This window comes from Chelon labrosus (genome assembly GCF_963514085.1).
Source record: "Chelon labrosus genome assembly, chromosome: 6".
NCBI lineage: Eukaryota > Metazoa > Chordata > Actinopteri > Mugiliformes > Mugilidae > Chelon > Chelon labrosus.
This window is the reverse complement of record NC_140342.1, coordinates 25,028,113-25,034,112: the sequence shown is the minus strand read 5'-3', so window position 1 is coordinate 25,034,112 and position 6,000 is coordinate 25,028,113.

Here is a 6,000-nt window from a genome sequence, read left to right as displayed (position 1 = left end):
CTCTCCGAGACTTTCCACAGACTGTTGAATTTCCTGTTAAAACGGCCACTTTTCTTTTATTCTGTGAAGGTTTGCAGATTGAAAAACCTGTCTACTGCGCATCCGTCTCTATTTTCTGTCGCATTTACTGATGTCTGCGAAAGTACGCGCGATTATGAGCCCTTTCCTGGATCTGAAAAAATAATTTCCACACATTAATAAGTGGCATATTACTTTTTCTGTCTCACCCTCACTCTCGGCCAAGTTTGTCACAGAACCGTTCAATCGTCTGCCAAACAGCTGAGAGGAAAAAGCCACTCTCTTCACAGTGTGAATGATCGCGGTGTGAAAACCTGTCATCGGCAGGTTCACCCGCACGCTTTCCCTGTTTGGGAGTCAACAGGGGATGCCGAATTCCGGAGGGACGGGGGTAACGCTGTTTGGGTGAATACAGACAAGACGCCGGCTCCCTTGTCTCTCCGAGAGTCACTGGAGCGTCCACTTCCATCTCACACGCTGGCAAGCTTCCACCCAGCTATCTCATACCTTTCATTTTAGGGTTTATGAACTCTCGTGCATGCAAGAGCGAGCACGTGCACATGGGAAATGGGGAAAGTGGAAACACACATTGCTGTTGGCGCGGCAGCTGCTTTCAATTTGGAAGATTTCATGCTTTCGGAGGTGCAAAGCAACTGGGTGTTTTTACTTAAATACGGTGTGCTCGGGTACAGTTCTGATATTCAGTTTGGCGTTATCACGGCGTATTTAAAATATAGTTGAGCTTTCCATCATTCCTGCGTTTCAAAGAGGAAGACTTTGCATTTATGTGGTAGCTAGGGATACATTGTAGGTCTGAATTTTAGCGTTAAGAAGCCTCAGGCAACACCCCTGCAACTACACCACCGTAGGATTGTTTTATGAGAACAACACAATGCCTTCATAGTTGTTTGAATTCTTTCAGAGGCACGTCTCGTTTTTCTGGTTTATTATAAGCCCAATCTTATTTTTTTGGCATTGACTTGAATTTTCTCGATGCCAAAGCGTATGAACATTGTAATCTCACAGCAAGAGTCAACCGGACAAGCTACACACAGGTAGTCGTAGCACTGAACCACAGGTGTTTGCTCTTTTAAAAAGGCGTCGATCAGGGCCGACAGCGCTTCTTCTCTGTTCTTGTAACGTCCAGAAAAGGAAACCAACAGGTAAAGAAGCAGGATGTGGCCAAGACAAAGATCGGAAAGGAAGTGCATAGATACAGAAAAGACAAGAGAAACATTACAACACACAGAACAGAACACACCCACAACTTTGACCAAGGCTATCAGTAGGTGACAAGACGACGTGGAAGCCTGATATAAGTAGTGGTGCTGATTGTGAATCACTGGCAGCTGCTAGGGCGCTCCCCAACACCTGACGCTACTCCTGTAATTAAGAACAAGAACCAGGAACAAAGAAAGGAAAGAAAGAAAAGGAACCACCAGATAGTTTTAACTTCAATACAGTCAAAGTTGAACCGGTCCGACGTAGATGTTTAGAGAAGTGGCTGCTTTAAACACCTGTTTACCTGACTGTATCAGCTTTAAACTCGGAATCAGGTCTCGGCCGTCGCTGTCACCTACAGAAAGACGTCTCACCGAGCTAACTCCTTCAGGACGAGACCTAAAAAATAAATAAATCAGCATTTGTGCCAATTTGTCCCATTGACCGGGTTTGACATTTAAAAGACTTCGCAATGTAAAAGCCGTCTGGACACTATGAACACTGTGTGAGCTTTGTACTGGACATTTCAAAACAATACTAGGAAATACAGTGTAATTATGAGTGCTGATCAGCCAAAACATTATGACCGGCAGGTGAAGTGAATAACATTGACCATCATTGACCAAATTCACTCGATCCCAAACTGATCAAGTATCTGTGGGATGATCCACAGAGGCCCCTCCCCTCAAAGGCCCCCCCATTAACAACATTGTGTTGCCAGACACCACAGGACACCCTCTGAAGGCCCATGTCCATTCTCTGAGGAGGCACCACAAGGGAGATCTGCACAATATTAGGAAGGTGGTCTTAATGTTATGCCTGATTGGTGTATATAGTACATGCAAGGTGGGTTACATAAAACGTAAAAAGAGAGAAAATCTTCCTTGAGTCTGTGCTAGTAAGGATGCTCACATAAATTTAACTGGACATTACGGACAAGAATAATAGCCACAAATTATAAAATGTCATAATTATAAACTTGTAGTATTTTCTCGTTACTACAGCTTTTTACTCGAGCAGACTATTCACTGCTTCTTCCACCGGTCTAGGAAGAAGAAGAAAATTCACGAGGCGGCCTAAGCTGATGAAACCCCTTTCGTAACCAATTAGATAAACTCCAAACACAAGCTGTTTAAGATCAAGGCTGTTTTTCTCAGCTCCTGAAAAGATGTAAATTGCGAGGTTTTCACATGCCACCCATGCGTCTTATGTGTCAGTCTTGTGGGCACGCATTCACGCCGACACGTACGAAAACACTCCCGACGTGCCTGAAAACCCCGAGCGCACACGTGCACGCACGCACGCAGACGAGCAGCACGCCGCATTTCAAAATCCAATTAAGCCGGGGCTCTGGGATCTCAGCCCTACATGCCAAATGGCTTTGAGTGTCTGCACGTCATCCGCAGTGTGAGACATCTGACAACAAGATTATGGCCGTGAGCGGTGCATTTGCGGCTTCGGCCTGCTGATAGCGTATTATTAGCACGGTGGAAGGGAGCAAATGTGTCTTCCACCGCTCGGCGGCACGTGTCATTTGATCCGAGAAGTGTGGAAAAGCTTTTTCTTGAGCACGGCTGATGCGTCGTACGTGTTTGTAGATGAGTGCACCTCTGTGCTGGTGCGCTTCAGAGTTTTCCGGCGCCTACGAGTACGCGACAAGATACGAGATGGAAAAAGAAAAAAAAATGAGTTGTCAAAAGTCGCATAAATACTGGCTATTGTTCTGCGATCCGAGCCAAATCGTCCTACATCAAAAAAAACGCAGAGCAGCCTTGATTTTCTGTTTTACCGTGCCGCACCACTGAGCGACTGTCAGGCTTGCGATGCGGCAGCCTGTCTGCTCATTGTTGTCTTGGCTTGATTTTCTTTCAAAACATTACATTGAGTGCCAAGACGTCTTTGACACGGCGGATGCTGGGCTTTCCCACAGACGCAGAAAATCAGCTTTACAGTGACAGCTACAGAATGATCATCACTGATAATCACATAATATGTTTTGTCATCAAAACCTCATCTGCACTTCTTTGATTAGTCCAGATTTTCAGTTACATACAGTCCAATGAATGCTGTACCGCTGATGGAAACCATATGAGAGTTTCCTAAACTACTAAAGGTTTCCACAGAGTGCGTGCTTTCTTCTGAGGTGGCCCTCGAATATAAAATGTACTCTCACGCGTCTTTTGGACCGATGACTCAGGACAGCTTCATGCTCCGCATATTTAACGGTGCATCACTCACCACAGAGAAACCACAGAGTTCAGTCAACTTGTTAACGCCGCTGAACTCCACTCAGTTGCATTTAATAAGCACGGAGAATATGATGCATCCGCTCAAATGTGCAAAAAGCGAACTGCTGGCGCTCAGGGGAATTAGACATATACACTGATCAGCCACAACATTAAAACCACTGACAAGGAGACGTGAATAACTTTGAACATCTTGTGACGATTCAACATTCTGCTGGGAAAACTTTTGGACTTGGCATTCATTGGTGTGGATGTTACTTAGACATGTAGCACCCACCTAGACCAGACTAGACACCCTCACCCCATAGCAATGACATTATGAGTGCCGGTCAGCCACAACGTTATGACCACTGACAGGAGAAGTGCATAACATCGACCATCTGGTAACAGTTCAATGTTCTGCTGGGAAACTTCTGGACCTGGCATTCATTCATTGGTGTGGATGTTACTTAGACATGTAGCACCCACCTAGACCAGACCAGGCACCCCCACCCCATAGCAATGACACTCCTTGATGGCAGCAGGATGCAGCCTGACACAGGCACACACACGAAAAGAACATGAAGAACAGCACAAGGTGTTGACCTGGCCTCCAAATTCACTAGATCCCAAACTGATCAAGTATCTGTGGGATGATCCACAGAGGCCCCTCCCCTCAAAGGCCCCCCATTAACAACATTGTGTTGCCAGACACCAGAGGACACCCTCAGAAGGCCCATGTCCATTCTCTGAAGAGTCACCACAAGGGAGATCTGCACAATATTAAGAAGGTGGTCATAATGTTATGCCTGATTGCTGCATGTGTAATCTAATAAACAGTGCTTTCCCTCTGACCGGGTACCTGGGTGCTCAGTCCGTGTGTGTACAAATGCAGAGGGCAAATTTCCAACTTCTATCTGGATCAAGCCCGTGCAGGAAGATCGGATTTATTCAAACCACAAAGAGAAACAGTCAGATCAAGCCTCTGCAGGATTATTAAATACTAATATTTTCATATTGAATAGATTATCAAAGCTTTGAAAAATCAAAGATATGATGAAAAAGAGCCAGCTCTGGGCAATATATAAAATATAGATACACAGGACGTAACGCGCAGTGGATCCTCTGCAACCTCTGTGGCTGGAAGTCTCTCTGAGCGTATCTACCGTAGTCCTCACCTCTCATGTGTTTTTATTTAGCAGTGCTGTAGTTAGCTGGGTCTGGGCGTCTGCTGTCAGCTGCAGGATGTCGTCACTCCAAGTTAACTTCTTCTGACGGAGACGTACTGTAGCATTAAAACACCCCGTTTTCATCTGCGTCGTGCCGGAAAAAGAAAAAAAAAAATAATGAAAAATTGAACAATGAAAGCATAAAAGTGTTCGACGAGGCATTGTTCTGCAACAGGAGGATGCCCTTAAAACCCTTCCGTGCGTGCCTTCGTGTGCTTACTGTGTAGCGTCTACATTTCCCTCGTGGAGTCACTTTGTAGTTTTTTTTATTTTATTATTATTCCACCATAGCGCACCACTCCTCTTGCCAATTAGCTGACAGTTGTTTTATTATTCCTTTTCAAAACCTCAATCCTAAAAATTGAAAGGGAGAAAGAAAAAAAAAAAACCTTCAGCTTATCATTACACGAGAGCATCGCCTCTGCACCTTGTACCCCCGGTCGCGAAACCTCGGGAGGTTCACTCAGAATAGCTCAATGATCAAAAGGCATGAAAATGACATGTTGTTTACACTGCTTTGGTATGGAGCTTTGGAGACGGGGGTGGTGGGGGTGGTGGGGGTGGTGGGGGTGGGGTGGCCAAATATTTGGAGCGTCGGGGGTGGGAAACGTGTCAAAATTTGGCAGCATTTCATGCGCAATTAATTTTTCCTCCATACATGTTTGTCAGTCAAGCATGCGTGTTGTGATCAGAGCTGGTGGGGGTTAATAATGTGCCGGGGCAAAACAACCGTGTCACAACCTTTGGCCCCGTAACAACAATTAGGCGCAGCTCTGCAGAGAAAAGAAGGTGTAACTGAAGTTACACTGGAAAGATAACAAAGGGGGAACTTACACCGATCAGCCACAACATTAAAACCACCAACGGGAGAAGTAAGTAACATTTAAACCATCTTCTGACAGTTCAGTGTTCTGCTGATAAGATTTTGGACCTGGCATTCATTCATGTGGATGTTGCTTAGACATGTAGCACCCACCTAGACCAGACCAGGCACCCCCACCCCATAGCAATGACACTCCTTGATGGCAACAGGATAGAAGAACAAAAACAAAAAAATCATGAAGAACAGCACAAGGTGTTGACCTGGCCTCAAAATTCACTAGATCCCAAACTGATCAAGTATCTGTGGGATGATCCACAGAGGACACTCCCCTCAAAGAACATTGTCTTTCCAGATACCACAGGACACCCTCAGAAGGCCCATGTCCATTCTCTGATGAGTCACGACAAGGGAGACCTGCACAATATTAGGAAGATGGTCATAATGTTTTGCCTGATTAGTGTATGTTGTTCTGCTCCAGCAGGAG